This window comes from Triturus cristatus, chromosome 4_2 (genome assembly GCF_964204655.1).
Source record: "Triturus cristatus chromosome 4_2, aTriCri1.1, whole genome shotgun sequence".
Classification (NCBI taxonomy): Eukaryota; Metazoa; Chordata; class Amphibia; order Caudata; family Salamandridae; genus Triturus; species Triturus cristatus.
The window spans coordinates 526,831,294-526,848,359 of record NC_140586.1 but is presented as its reverse complement, the minus strand read 5'-3'; positions in this window follow the sequence as shown (position 1 = coordinate 526,848,359).

Genomic DNA, 17,066 nt, shown 5'->3' with positions numbered 1-17,066 from the left:
GCAGCTCTGGAAGTCACACCACATCCTCTCGCCAAGGTGCAACATTTAATCAAGTGGTCAACTGGATAAAAAAACATAAAGATTACAAATAATTTAAAAGTTCTTTGTCGCTATTTGAAAACTCAGAAAATATGTCCTCATTTTAGTTTTTTAGAGCACTAACCATAATTTCGATGCAAATAAGACCCTCTCATATATGTAATTTCTAAAGGAAATACTCTAGGTATTACAGTTTTGATTACATCAAGATGACGTCAGGCGTTCCACACTTTGTAATAAATATAGAATGTTAGCAATCTAGTTGTTCATTGGGATACTGTTGAGAGGCAGAGGCCAGGGGCACGGACTCTGAAAATTGAAGGCAGGTAGGAGAGTGCAAAGGCAACAATTTGACCACACTGGGCAGGCAGGAAGGGCAGTGGCAGCACAACAGACTATGGAGGGCAGTGGAAAGGGGGGCAGGGGCAACAAGCCAACAATACAGGACTGGCAAGAGAGGCTGTGGCAATATAATAGACCATTGTGGGCAGAAGGAAGAGGCAGTGGTAGTACAACCATAGATGCCAACATACCCGTTTCAGCCAGGAAACGTCCAATGTTTTTAAGCTCAAATGGGCTTTATTTGATCTGTCTCGTGTCTACAATCTCCTCTTTTTCAATGTAACTCAAAGGGGAAAATCAATACCCCAGTTTTTTTTCAAAATCTCCCTCTTACCAAGTTCAAAATGTTCGCAAGTATGGTACATTGAATCATGGTAGGCAGGAGGAATTGGGGTAGGGACATGGACTCGGATAACAGAGGACAGGAGGGACATGGAGAGGTGCACCAAACTGACCCTACAGGGCAGGCATCAGGGTTTGCAGCAGCACAATACACCACACAGCGCATGCGGGACGGGAGTGCAGCACAACAATCCATAGAAAGCAATAGGGAGGGGACAGGACCATGCACATGGACAACAGAGAACAGATGGGAAAGAGGCAATGGTAGCTAGCTGACCATAATGGACAGACAGGAGAGAAAGCTGCAGCATAACAGACCATAAAGGGCAGAAGGGACGGATCAGGGGCATTACAATGGAACAGACAAGCCAGGAGGGAGGGAATAGGGGGTCTGCACATGGAAGCAGAGGGCTGGGGGCAAGGTGGCAGGGCAGGAGCAGCAGGATGACCATGGAGGTCAGGCAGGATGGGCACTAGAAACAAGACACACCATGGAGAGCCACAATGAGACTATGGTGGCATACACACAGACCATGGAGGGAAGGTGGGAGGGGGTCAGGGGCAGCTAGCTGACCACACAGGGAAGGTGGGAGGGGCCATGGCAGCACAGAAGACCATGCATGGCAAGCAGGAGGGTTAGTGGCAGCACAATGGCTATGATGGGCAAGAAGGAGGGTGCAGGGGCATGCACAAAGGACCATGGAGGATAGAAGGGAGGGTCAGGACCTGGGCACAGACAAGAGAGTTCAGGGGAAGGGGCCTCACAACAGACCGCACGGGGCAGGCAGGAGGAGCAGTTGCAGCACAACAGATCAGGGAGGGCAGAAGGGTGTGGCAGTAAAATGGACTATGGAGGACAGGAGGAAGGGGATAGGGGCATGGCATGTGGACAGGCAGGGTGGAGGTGGCAGGGACAGGTTACAGTCATCTGACAATGCTAGGCAGGTGGGAGGGGAGTGGCAGCTCAACAGAACACTCAGAGTAGATAGGAGTGGCAGGTCCATGGAACATAGTGGGCAAAAAGGATGGAGCAGGGGCATACACAAAGACATCGGAGGGAAGGGGGAAGGAGAATAGGGGCAGCAAGCTAAGCACAGAGGCTAAGCAGAAGGTCAATGATGGGCCATAGAATTGGGCAATGGAGGGCAGGAGGAGTGGACTGGTACATTATGCTAAATGGAGGGCAGTGGCAGCACATCAGACCATGCATGGCAGGAGGGAGGAGGCTAGTCCATGGATTCAGACAACAGAGGATAGGGAGGAGGTGGATGGGGCAGCAAGCTAACTGTTCAGAGAAGGTGGGTATTAGAAACTTTATTGTTTTTAAAATGTGTGTCTGTGCGAACTACTTAAAATATGAACAAGTATGCAGCATAATCTCACTTTTATTCAGGAAGAAGAGGACGTTTGTGACTGTGACTCTGGGCTCACTTGGCAGAAACACCCCCTGACCCTCCACCCCCATCGCAAAATGTAATGCCCGTGAAAAGGGTAGGTGGACGCAGTGTTATATAGAACATAGTCCTGAGAGCACGATTGAAACGTAAAACTAGATGTAGTATATGGTATAAACTATGCACCAAAAAGTGTGATATAAGATGAACCGGGCGTGAAATATAATATGCAATACATTGTGCGCAATGACAGATTCATTGGAGAGCGCAAGATAGCACAGGCACTAGCGCGTGCTATGCGATATGCGCCTTGGAGTGTAATATGCACAGGGCAGTGTTGTGTAACATAACTAGTCTCTAAAGTTGTAATATAAAATATGTGCTGGGGAGTGTAACATTGCATATGCACTGTGACAAAGATATGGATCCCAGATTGTATTATGTATGGCATAGCGCTGTGCGTTATAACATACACATCGAGGAAGGCACGTTAGATGGGGCAATATAACCCGTGCGAAGGCAAGTGTGGCATGACATATTCACGGGGTGGTGTTATAGTGCACATGGGCTAGAGAGTGTCATAGCATACGTTCTAGCTGGTGGAATACAACACAGAGGTGTGAGGCAATCGGCGGGCACTGGTGGGTGTAACACAACATTGGGCTCAGCCAGGAGCACGCTGTGACTCTCAAGTGAGGTTTGTCTCCTTTCCAGAGAGTAAAATAAAAAGTATTACACATCTGGCGGTGGATGTGTTTTTTATTAACCGTGAGGGGGGTTTCTTGCATAGTTTGGTCGAATTTTTGTCGAATCCCCTTTGAATGGCTTGGTGTGCGTGTATATTAAATGTGCCCGTCAATAGCTACCCATGTTTGTATAAATAAACGACAAGGGTGTCTACTTGGAGAGTACACACCGGCGGGGGCGCCGGGATTAGGCACGGTAGGGCGTCAGACACGTCAGAGCTTCACTAGCGGTGTAAATACATTCCATGTGGATTCATTCTATGCATAGTCACCTTTTAATGAATATCACGCAAATCGTCATGGTGATAGGTACATACGGTTTGTCCAGCATGTCCTAGGTGTTTCTATAAATATATATATTTTTAAAATAATAAAAAACAAAGGCCGGCCCGGGGGATGGGGTCCCCGGAGCCATAAGGGGCCTGAGAACGGGGGCAATGCAGCCCCCTCCTAAAGAATTTAAATAAAAAAAAGGCCATGACACGGGGGTTGGGGTCCCCGGAAAGGCCGATTAAGGCCTTGGGAGGGCCAAATTTATTTTTTCCAACAAAAAAAATTAGGTTGCAGGCCCTGGGGGATGGGGTCCCCAGGGCCAGTAAATTAGGAAAAGAAGGGGGGCCACACAGCCCTCCTTCTTAAAAAAATAAAATAAATAAAAGACCGGCATCACGCTGGAGGCCACGCCCCCTCCTTGCAGCACTCTGCAAACGCGCCCCCTGGCCAGTTGTAAGTTGGGGCATTAATTCCCCTTCAATACTGAGGGTCCCTGAGGGCCAACTAGCCCAACAGGTATCTCCAGTGTGCGCCAGGGAGCTGCGTTGCAGACAGGTGTTCTGAGGCCACGCCCCTTTTTACACCTCTATGCAACGCAGCTCTGTGGTGCTTACTGGAGGTACCTAGTGGGCTAGTTTGACCCTAGGGACCCTTAGGATTCAAGGGGACTTAATCTCTCAACTTAGAACGGCCACAGGGCACGTTTACACAGTGGGGAAGGAAGGGGACGGGGCCTGAGGTGACGTGTGCAAACACGCCCTATGGCGCGTTTTAAGTTGGGGAAATAATTCCCCTTCAATCCTGAGGGTCCCTGGGGGCTAACTAGCCCACCAGGTGCTTCCAGTAAGCGCCACTGAGCTGCGTTGCAGAGAGGTGGTCCAGGCCGTGCCACTTTTTACACCTCTCTGCAACGCAGCTCTGTGGCGCATACTGGAGGTACCTAGTGGACTAGTTGGACCCTAGGGACCCTCAGGATTCAAATTAACTTAATCGCCCAACTAAAAACGGCCACAGGGCGTGTTTACACAGTGGTGAGGGGAGGGGACGGGGCCTGAGTTAACGTGTGCAAACAAGCCCTGTGGCGCGTTTTAAGTTGGGGAAATAATTCCCCTTCAATCCTGAGGGCCCCTGGGGGCTAACTAGCCCACCAGGTGCTTCCAGTAAGCGCCACTGAGCTGCGTTGCAGAGAGGTGGTCCAGGCCGTGCCACTTTTTACATCTCTCTGCAACGCAGCTCTGTGGCGCTTACTGGAGGTACCTAGTGGTCTAGTTGGACCCTAGGGACCCTCAGGATTCAAGGGGTCCTAATCTCCCAACTTAAAACGTCCACAGGGCATGTTTACACAGTGGGGAAGTGAGGGGACGGGGCCTGAGGTGACGTGTGCAAACACGCCCTGTGGCGCATTTTAAGAGGTAGTTTTAATCCCCTGCCCTATTATATACTAGGGGCTTACAGAGGAGGTCATGCTGGTCACAGGGGGACCCCAACGCATAGTGTTCCCTAGTGTATGTAGGTGTTTTCACTGTATTCTGAGTGTCTTTTAACATAGCACTGGCTCTAGGACTGGTTAGTCAGACTCAGTTACCACCAGTATCCGTCTGAAAAAGTTGAGGGTACAGGATGATTTAGCAACAAGGCTTCTTTCTGCTCTTCTGTTTGTTCTTTCTGCACGTTATCCTTCTTCCTGCATTTTTCTTCATCTTTGAGGACTTCTGTTGCTTCTTTCTGCATTTCTATGTTTTTCTTTCTGTGCGTTTTTTCTTCTTTCTTCACATGTCCTATCTCTGTAGTTAGAAATTAGCATTTAAAAAACCTTTGAAATTCACTGAAAAAAACCATAGGTTTCAGGCACGTTATAGTTAGGAATTAGCATTTAAAAAACATTAGAAATTCCCTGAAAAAACCATAGGTTTCAGGGGCGTTATGGTTAGCTGGACTTTTCACTCATACAAAACCATTGAAATTCCCCCGTTATAGTTAGTTCAGCTAACTATAACTCGCGCACCCGCAATGCACTGCTGATGACGTCACATATTACATCACTCATGTCATGGTCAGTGACATCACTCATGACATCACTGATATCATCTCAAATGACATCACTAATGACATCACTGATGACATCATCCTTGTGATAGAGTGGCAGACCTCCTCTTCCCCTAATATAACCTTTGATACACACTTTCAAAAATAGAAACTACAATGTTCAAAACAATGGACATGCTAATACCAGTTACAACAACCTATTCAGTAATTCTAAGATCCACATACACATCCACTCATTCACCAACAGTCCTATACAGTCACTCCTACATGTACTCACTCATCATATGTACTCACACACCTATACATCCTTGTTAGAAATGGGATTTCTGGTTGGCTAGGGCTTGCGCCAAAGCCAGGCAGAAACCACCACTCTAGTCAGGGCTGGGGAGTTACACGCCAAAGATAACCCCTGCTCACCCCCTTGGTAGCTTCGCACGAGCAGTCAGGCTTATCCCGGAGGCAATGTGTAAAGCGTTCGCGCGCGCACCCAGCAACAACACCCAAGGCCCACCACAAAGGAAACTCCACACAAGGTATTATATAAAAATAGCCTTTGTATTATACCAAAACACATTAGATACTATTCACACAATTTACACTGCACCAACTGGTACTGGGCAGAATTTTACAAGTGATTATATGTACAGGGGACAGGGCCACATGGACCACTGTCAGGAATTAGCACTTTTAGAACTTAGCACTTAGAACATAGGATATCAAATTATTGTAGCACTAAATAACACATGTAGCACACAACCAGTAACTACTGGTAAATGGTAAGTACCACCTACGCAACCCTAACCACCTTAGGAAAATGTCACGCAGGGAACCAGGACCTCACATCAGCCTAACCTATACTAGGAAAAACCCTCTCCTACGCATAGGCACAGCTAGAAAGAAACATAGCATAAAGGCATTGCGCAGGCGCAAAAGTACATATGTAAAAATCACCAGGTACCCTAGCTGAGGGCACAACACAGCAAAACTGTCCCCAGGCCAACCTGGCCTTTCAGGGGTTCAAACGCCCTTCGTCCAGCAGAGTCTGGGCAAGACTGCGCACGCAGTCTAGGCAAAACACCAAGTGCCAAGGGCACAACCTGAACGTTGCAGCTGCCCACTAAGTGCTGGGCAGCTGGGTAAAGGCTTGGGCCCTCTCTGGGCTCTGGAATGGGGTATGCCGTGGGCTCAAGACACCAATTTGCCCAGAGTAACGTTGAAGTCCCTTGCTAGGACTCAGCAAGATCAAATGCTGCCCGACGGGGGAGACTCACAGGCTCTGCAAAATGATATGCCCCGTGTTAGAGCCTCACAGGCTCTTTAAACAATATGGCCCGCGTTGGAGTCCCCTCTGGGACTCAAACAATAATCGCCCCTTCGTTGGAGCGCACGAGCGCTCTAGAACAAATATGCCCCCAACGATGGAGCCTCTCGGGGCTCAAGAACACTGCTCCCTTCGTTGGAGCGGCCCGCTGCCTTCCGGGGCTGCTCTCATCGCTACAGGAATGCCCCCGTCATTGGAGCCCTTGCCGGCTCGTAACCAAACAATCTACCCCCTCACTCACCGGGGCTCGACGGGACTCCTTCTCCTCGGACCTCTCGGGCTCCTCGCGATGCCGCGGACTCGGCAGCCACTCGCGGGGCTCTCACTGGCACGGGAGCCCCGCCAGCCACTGTGGCACTCCTCGCTCTTTCAGGATGCCGTCCAGCGTGGGGTGGGCTCCCGCCTGGACTCTTCTTCCGGGTCAGGCCCCGCCCACTACCAGGGCTTCCCGGACTGCTGCCGGGACACCGCGGGCAGCGCGGCGGCCCTGACGGTCCTTTGTGGGTCTCGCTACCGGCACTAGTATGGGGTAGGCTCCCGTTTAACTTTACTATGAGTCCCTGGCGGGGTGGGCACCCGCTCGGGGTATTACAAGGTCGCAATGTCCCTGGCGGGGTGGGCACCCGCTAGGGATATCAAAACAGCACAGAATGCGGGGTAGGCTCCCGCGCCGCTCTCCTCACTCGGGGGAATCCCCACGTCGGGATTTCCTCAGGGAAACCGGCCGCTTCGTGCTGCGGCAGCCACAGGACGCACTTCTCCGGGGGCGGTTAAAGAGCCAAGCGCTCTAGTGAAGTATGCAAAAGCGCCCCCAGGGTGCTGGAGGCAAAACGGTCCAGGAAAGGTCATTCAGCAGGCAGGGGGGCAAGGACTGGGCCCAGGGGCCAGCTCACAGGGCCCTCCAGCAGGGAGGCAGTCCCCAGTGGCGGTCTCTCCTGGCGCCCAGCAGCAACAGGCCCCCTCAGGTTTAGGATCAGAAGAGAACATTTTACTTGGGGTCACAGCCCCTTCTTATACACAGGTTTACCTTTGTTTCAAGGTGCAGGGGAGGGGCGAACCAGTTACAACTGGTTCCTGAGCACTTTGTTTTGCTCAGCCCCTCTCCCTATTCACAGGACAGGCCAGGGTCATCAGTCGCACCACAGGGGACGGAGCCAGCATTGTGTGGGGGAAGCCCAGCCCTATTCAGGACCCAGGTGTACTCCTCCCACCCATCTAGCTGTCGATCTCCCTATTCACCACTGGGTGACTCCTCCTGACTCTGGGGATTCCCTAGCCCATCACATGACCTCAGCCAGCCAATCGCCAGACAAGGCACACATTTCACACTGCACACAGAAGTGCCCACTTCTAGAAGTGGCACTTCCATACTAGTTACATGCACGCCACACACATCATCGCGCAGCATTTCAACACACGAGTCCGCACATACCAAGCTCGGCCCTGCACTCCCCACGCATCAGGAACCACCAGGGACACATACATTCCCCCATGCATTCCTATGGGAGGGCAGGCCATCCTCACTACACGCACGCACTTTACCCTGGGACACAGCGGTAAAGTGCGCAGAAACCAAAAATCACTACCACCAGGTCACCAGTAAAAGCAAAAAGTTTAGGGGTGAACCTGCCAGAAGGGCCAAGTCCAACAATCCTGTTACACAACGCCACTCATCCATAGAGTTACTCACACACATAGTCACTCATGCTAATAAAGAATCAAACATCCATTTACTTGCATATACAGTTATACACACACCACCATACTTACTTCTACAGAAACTTACACATACTTAGTCTTTTAAACAATCACTTATAGAAACACATACTTATTCATACAGGAATTCTTTCAATCGCTCACTCTCACATATACTCACTTATATACACCAATAGTCACATATACTAGTTTAAAACATATGTAGTTACTCATAAAGACACTATTGAGACAGTCTATTACTCACTAACACACCCATGCACACACTCATCCACCCATACAGTCCTGCACACATGCTGTCTTCAACACATACAAACAGTGAGTCACTCATTCATGCACCTGTGCACTACGTAATTCCCCCCACCGAACCATACAGACACTCAGACACTCATACTGATACTCAAAAAACCAACTAATAACCTATATAGACACTCATGTAGCTACTCACCAACCCATGCAGCCACTTATACACAAAGTAAGAGACTGATACAGATATTTACACATTTAAACATTACTCACTAAGCCATGTATTCACTAAGATACACTTAATCAGGCAGTTATACAATCAATTTTTGAAAAACAAATCATCCATTTAGACACTTATATACCCATTTATTCTTCCATCGACCTTGAGATATACATATATAAAACATATGTAATTTTCAGAAAAACACACATTCACTGGATGATGTCATCAGTGATGTCATTTGAGATGTCATCAGTGATGTCATGAGTGATGTCACTGACCATGTCATGAGTGATGTAATATGAGACGTCATCAGCAGTGCATTGCGGGCGCGCGAGTTATAGTTAGCTGAACTAACTATAACAGGGGAATTTCAATGGTTTTGTACGAGTGAAAAGTCCAGCTAACTATAATGCCCCTGAAACCTATGGTTTTTTCAGTGAATATATATATATCTCCACAAAAAGATGCCATGAGGCAAGGAAGCACACGACTGCTGGATGCTTGTCAAAAGCCTTTATTTCCAAAAACCGCCAATTCTGCTCTATATATATATATACCATTCTTAAACTTTAAAAAATGCTCAGTCACTGGATGATGTCATCAGTGATGTTATCAGTGATGTCATTTGAGATGTCGCCAGTGATGTCATCAGACCATGTCATGAGTGATGTAATATGTGACATCATCAGCAGTGCATTGTGGGGGCGCGAGTGCCCAACTCTGGAGGGCATGAGGCAAAAGGCCATAGCCTAGGCAGCAGGTGATGCCTCTGGGAATCACCACATGTACTGGGAGAGAAACCTCCTGTATGGGAGCCTGAGGCACCTGCTCATGGTGCAACAATGGCCCTCGTGCGCCCCCAATGCTACAGGGCCTACTGGAGCTGGCTCACGAAATAACCCTGGCAGGACATCTGGGCCAGGGCAAGACCTTTGCCAGGCTTATCCCCCACTTCTATTGTCCTAAGATGAAGATTTCCTCAGATGCATACTGTAGGACTTGCTTGAACTGCCAGGCCAGCCAGAAGACAAGGCAGAGGCTGAATGCCCCCCTTAATCCTTTGCTTGTCATTGACACACCATTTGAAAGGGCAGGAATCAACATTGTTGGGCCTATTAATCCACAGACAGCCTCTTGCTGCAGGTTTATCCTAGTGGACTATAACACAAGGTACCCAGAAGCCATACCTCTGAGGACTGCAACTGCACCAACAGTGGCTAAGGCCCTAATGGCGATTTTCATCAGAGTGGGTTCCCTTAAGGAAGCGGTGTCTGAAAGGGGCAGCAACTTTATGTCTGCTTATATATGCAGTCAATGTGGAAGTAGTCTGGAGTTCTCTACCCCTTACCATCCACAAACCAATGGGCATGTTGAGACGTTCAACAAGCCCCTGAAGTGCATGATCAAAGGCCTACCTGAGGCATACGTAGGACATCCTCTTGCCATGCATCCTCTTTGCTTACAGAGAGGTGCCACAGAAAGGGGTTGGCTTTAGCCCCTTTGAGCTTCTGTATATACACCCTGCAAGGAGACCTCTTAGTTTGGTGAAAGAGGGGTAAGAGCAAGCTCCAAGGAAAACTCCCCAGGATATAGTTAGCAACAAACTGGCCTTCAGAATCCAAATGGCCACGTTGTGGAAGGAAGCTTCTGACAATTTAGAGGCCAGCCAGGAAGTAATAAAGCAGTGGTATGACCAAACGGCTACCCTTGTGGAATTACAACCTGGACAAAAAGTGTGGGTGATGGAACCTGTGGAGCCCACGACCCTCCAAGACCATTGGACAGGGTCCTATGTGATAGTTGAGAGGAAGGGGGAGGTCACATACCTGGTGGACCTCAAGACCCTCAGGCACCCCGACTAGGTGCTCCATATCAACCATCTAAAACCACACTTTGAGAGGTCTGAAGTCACCATGCTGTTGGTGATAGATGGCGGGGGAGGAAGAGGAGAGTGAACCTCTTCATGATCTCCTAGCCTCCAAGGAAAAGGATGGGTCAGTGGAAGGTGTGAGCCTTTACCCTACTCTGACTCCTGAATAGCAGAGGGACTACCACCAGTTTCTAGGGCAATACTCCTCTCTGTGTTGCCTCAACCCTGGGACTATCCACCTGTGTGCCCATGATGTGGACACAGAAGACAACCTCCTTGTCAAGAATAAAACTTAGAGGTTGTCTGATAAAGTGCGGGCCTGCATTAAATATGAGGTTTCTAAGATGCTGGAGAATGAGCCGTCCAGTAGCCCCAGGCCCAGCCCTTTGGTGTTGTCACTGACCATGTCATGAGTGATGTAATATGTGAGATCAGAAGCAGTGCTTTTGGGGTGCATAAGTACAGTTAGCTCAGGTAAATATAACTGCTGAATGTCTATGGTTCTGTACAAGTGAAATCTGAGCCTAACTATAATGTCCCTGTAACATTTGTTTTTTGCAGTGAATTTATACGTTTTTTAGAATTCTTTTCCCTAATTATAATGTCCCTGTAACCATGTGCCACCCAGAATGCTGACACCGGTGTCATACAGACTGAGATCTGTGAAGTGTCTCTGTACAAAAATCTATGGTTTCCTCCGGTGGCTTGCTGGTATGCATTCACCTGGCAGCCATTTGGTCCGATGTACCCATGAGTAAAACAAGGTCCCCATGCCCTGATGAAATTGCCAATAAGTAAGAAAAGCAATATAATATGTTGCCCGCTCTTTTTAAAATGATCTAATACATGGTATGTTTTTTAATCATGAGTGCGGTCATTATTAAGGAGTAACTTGCTGGAGGCCCTATGAACCTCATTTTTAACCTTTTTTTTCTTGTGAGGAGGAAGCTTCTCCTCCCCCCTTAGGGGACCTCTGGGGGTTGATAGAGATGTATATAAAAAATACCATTAGATTAACTATACACACATAGACACAACATTCCTCTTGAATTTGTTCGGTGTTGGTTCCCTCCAGTGCAGAGGCGCGGTGCTGATGATGATATGGGAGCCCAAAGGATAGGGTATGCCAATTGCTCCGTGGTGGTTGCTTACATGAGGCCCTCCCTTTCCTTTTTGGTCCAAGTGTTTTATGGGTACACTTGGCATTTTCCTTGGCACTGACCTGCCTTTCCGGTTTTATACATTGACACACACATGAGGTTTTTCTTGTAGCTTTGCACTAGAGCTTGCCCTCATCTTACTAGTGAAGGAAGAGTCCCCAGAGAAAGAATAAATATGATTGAGTATATGTAATATTCTAAAGAAGGCAATGCCAAATGGTATGTGGGTTCATCAAATAGCGCCCAGTGACCTGTGGCCTACGCTTCTGAGTCAGGACCACAAAGTTGTATCACTGATTGCACAGCTGTATGTGCAACCGGGACTCAGCACTGTACCATAAACTGTACAAAAAGCAAGTTTACTAGAACGACAGGACAACAGGCAGATAGACATGATTACACATTAGTTCATAACGCGTTCTCCTTTTGTTTGGGAAAACTATTTGATATTTCAGTGGTGGTCGCTGTACATCCTTGTCTCCTGGGCTGGCTGAACTTGAGGATACAAAGGTGGATTTGTATGAATATGTCTCAACAAAAGAGAGCGCTGCTGCTTCAGGGATCCTGAAGTGTCAGGATTACCATGTGAATGAAGTGGTGCATGTTGTTTATTCTAAAGAAAGATTCCTGTGGGCCTTTCAAACTGCTGCGCCTAAACTAGGAGTGGTCCCAGGGTTTTGTCTCCTGTCTAGGCCTAGTTGGGGGACTGCCCGGTAATCGGTGTCTGTGTACATGGACTTATCTTCTTACAGAGACCCTCCTCCCATTACAGAAGCTCAGTTTCACTTTGCCTTCTCGAGGCTTAAAGGTTTAATGGAAAGTCTGTTTGCTGCCACTGAAAAACGGTGAATTAATGGCTGCTGTCTTACTTCGGCTGGCTCAGGCGATCTGTAGGGCATTTTCATATCAATCAGAGGAAGAGCACAGGGTCTGAAGGCCCCCCTCCCGCACCCCTCATTATCCTCCATCAGGCCTATTAGGGAGTTCTTTCAACTGGAGGCGAGGTCTCTTGGGAACTTGTTCTGTTCTCTTAATGACCCCACACTTGTTTTTAAATTTTTTTGCTGTGGATTCAGGACTTTCGCAGCAATTTTTTAAAAAAATGCTTTCTTTACCCTTACAGACCCCCAGACCAGGGCTGAAGGGTCAGGGTATTCCTACCCTGCCCCTAATATTTTTTTTACATTTTTGGGTGGACTCAGCTGAGGCCAAGTCCCAAGATGGCTGAGAATCAGATTTTAGCACGGGGACTGTCGGCTCCTCCGAAGATCAGTGTCCCTAGATATACAAATTAGATTTTCTTTTAATACCTCAGAACCAACTGAACAGATTCACACCAAATAACAAACATCACTCTTTCTGGACCAAGAGCTAGCTTTCAGCCCAATTTGGTGTAATGAGAGAGGAGATATATTACCTACTGGCGGTCGCCAGTAGGTAGTTATAGTTAGGACCACGTTTCCATAGGAAATCTGCAACATTCTATTTTGAATAACTTTGGCGCCGGTCGACAAATCCTCGCGAATTTTTCAAAATAGGTGGGGCGCTACGCTCCGCTCCTACCCTGAAAGTCTCGGGGGGATTCGTCAAGCGGGGGCTGAGATAAAAGGGGAGTCCCAAAACGCGTTTTTCCCATGCATTTTTCCATAGGACCTTTAGACAGGGCTACAGCCCGAACGGCTGAACAGAATTACTAGAAATTTGGCAGAGAGGTAGTCCTCAGGTCAAGGAAGTGCCTTTTGTAGGTTTGGTGTAAATCTGTTCAGTAGATTCTGAGAAAATAGCCTTTAAATCAAAATATATATCTGAGCCAGCTTACGGTTCGCTTACGGTACGCTTACCGTACGCGTACGGTGGCGTGCGCGAGCGCGATTATGATTGGCTCTTAGATCTTAGTAAACATTCGAATCGGCCGAAACCAGGAAGCGGCGGCCGCCATTTTCTCTCTCGCACTGAGAGAGATGATTAACAAACAAAGCACAAAAACATTTAAAGGGGCTGTTTTGACAGCTCCCACACACATAGCCATGTACAGGGAGTCCCCAAAGATCCCCCAAGGCCAAAAACGGAATTTTTATTTTTTCACTAATTTCGCCGATTACGCTTACCGTACGCGTACGGTAAAAAAATATAAAAAAAAATAAAATATCCACACTAACCCCACCCCGTGTGCAATTGGTGACCGAAGGTCACCAATTGTGCATGGCTAATCACACAAGTAAAAAACGAAAAGATTAAAAAAAAAAATATTAAAAAAAAAAATTATCCACACTCTCTCCACCCCGTGTGCAAATGGTGCCCGAAGTGCACCATTTGTGCATGGCTTATAACTACTGCGAAAAATTAAAATATTACCTTTAAAAACGAAGTGCATCATATGTCCTCCATGTGCGCACGGTGCGCGAAGCGCATCGTGCGTACATGGCCCATCTAGCGTAACGTGGGCACGCGGTGCGTGTAGCGCACCGCGTGCCCACCGTGCGTGCACGGCACTAACTGCGTAAAGTGGGCGCGCGGTGCGCGCACGGAACAAACTGCGTTAAGTGGGCGTGCACGCCACGAATGGCGTAAAGTAACTTAGCATTTAAAAAACCGTACAAATTCACTGAAAAAACCATAGGTTTCACACACGTTATAGTTAGGAATTAGCATTTAAAAAACCTTGCAAATTCACTGAAAAAACCATAGGTTTCACACATGTTATAGTTAGCGGAAATTTTACTGATAAAAAACCAATGAAATTCCCCCGTTATAGTTAGTGCAGGCAACTATAACTCACGCCACCGCAATCTTCTGCTGATGACATATGTGTCTTTATGAAAAGAAAATATTTGTAATATATGTATAGCTAAAAATGTATGGAAGAAGACATGGGTAAATAAGTGCCTAAATACAGTATTAGCATCAGCAGAGGATTGCGGTCGCGTGAGTCATAGTTGCCTGCACTAACTATAACGGGGGAATTTCATTGGTTTTTTATCAGTAAAATTTCCGCTAACTATAACATGTGTGAAACCTATGGTTTTTTCAGTGAATATATATATAGTCATTCCAAAAATCTAAATGGGACAATCTCACAAAGGAACAACGGGAAGCCATCAAAATCTTGGAATCTGACGTCAAAATTATAATCAAGCCCTCCGACAAAGGAGGTAATGTTGTAGTGATGGACGTGGAGCAGTACAGATCAGAGGCGATGAGACAGCTCTCAGATGAAACTTGCTATGAACTCATTGATTGGGCACAATACAAAAAAACTATTCATGATTACCATAAACTATTATGTGATTGGTATTTCTATGGGCTTATTGACACTGACGAGTACAGCTTCTTGAGAACAGACAAACCACGCATACCATGCATTTACTTTTTACCAAAGATTCACAAGCACGCCACTTCACCACCAGGGCGTCCCATTGTCTCATCAAATGGGGGACTACTTGAAAATACATCAATTTTCTTGGACTCTTTTCTGTCTAAATATGTACTCAATTTAGTGTCGTATTGTAAAGACAGTTCAGATTTCCTACGTCAACTCCACGATATACAATGGGAGGATGGTTACACTATGATCAGTCTAGACGTCTGCTCCTTATATACGTGCTTTGACCAACGGAAAGGGGTGGAAGCATGCATGCACTTTCTTAAGAGCAGACACATAGATCTCTGGGAACACAATAAAATGTTAGAGACTATGATGTTATTTTGTCTCCAAAATAACATCTTTCTCTTCGAAAAATCAGTGTATCGCCAGCGGTCAGGTACCGCGCTGGGTACCTGCTTTGCCCCCAGCCTAGCGAATCTGTTCCTAGGTTGGTGGGAAGAACAGATAGTGTGGACTGATAAGTTGAAAATGTATACCGACCACATACTTGTATGGATCAGGTATATAGACGATCTGTTCCTTATCTGGAATGGTCCTCAAAATCTTGCCAATGAATTCATTGACCAATTGGGGATCAATGACCTGAACTTACAGTTTACTTACAAGATCAGCCCAACCTACTGCGAATTCTTGGATATTGCAGTCGAAATTAAGGAAAAGACAATTACACACTTTTGCACGCAGCTAGTCATCATCCAGTCCCCCTGAAACAAAGCATACACTATGGGGAGCTTCTTAGAGCACGTCGTGCGTGTAGCACAAACAGGGACTTTACTAATGAACAACAGACCATGCTCACACGTTTCAGAGTAAGAGGATACAAAGAGGAAACCTTAGAGAGAGCTCAAAATAAAGTCAAGGATTTAAACCAACATGACATACTCTTTAAGCCCTCTAGGAGTACCATCAAAAGAACTAATAACGACAGCAACCAGATTAACATCCCAAGAATGATAACGAAATTTAGCAGGGGAGCATGGACACTTAATAAAATCATGAAAAAACATTGGAGCTTATTGAGAGCAGACCCCATTATTGGGGAATCCATAGGCACCAGACCTTATATCACATACAGAAAGGCTAGGTCACTTAAGGACAAATTAGTCCATAGCTACCGCGATGAGACTACTCAATCACAATGGCTAACAATGCCTAACGGTTTCACCACATGTGGAATGTGCAAGGCAGATCGTAATGGCATCAACTGCAAAGAATACAGTATAGGCACTAACTACAAACGGCCTATAAAACACCAAATTAACTGCAACAGCGATTTTACTGTCTACATACTTGAGTGCCCTTGTGGCCTCAGATATGTGGGCAGTACAAAATTGCCACTTAAACTAAGAATTCTGCAGCATTTACGTGCCATCTCTAACTGTGATCACAACTATCCAGTAGCCCGTCACTATTCTGAATTCCATAACAGTGACAACAGTAGTCTGCGATTTTTTGGAGTAGAGAGAATTCCGAAACACATTCGAGGAGGGAATCGAGAGAAAGATCTAAGAGTACTGGAATCCAGATTCATTATAGACCTGGATTGTAAAATACCGAAAGGACTCAACAGTGGGGAGGAACTTGCAACTCACATAGGCTTATAGTTACTCACAGTATGGCCTCTCAAACAAGCTGATCATCACTATATGATCTCAGGAACAATATGAGCACTCCCGATTAATCAGTGGGATTTTAAGTTAATTTTGATTTATTTTTATTCTTTTGCCTTTTTATATTCACTTTTAGTAAGATAGGGATTTAGGTGCACTTAGGATGATACATTATTTCCCAATTGGGATAGTACATTAGCATTCACCACACTTGTGGCTGCTCTTATTGGAACCCCTCCTGGGTTTTCCCATCCATGTACCCCTCATTAGCCTTCCTCTATCACTTATTCTCTTTATATATATCACCATCCTATCACTCCCCCATGTCTAGCTCTTAACAGTAGGATACTTCCGAA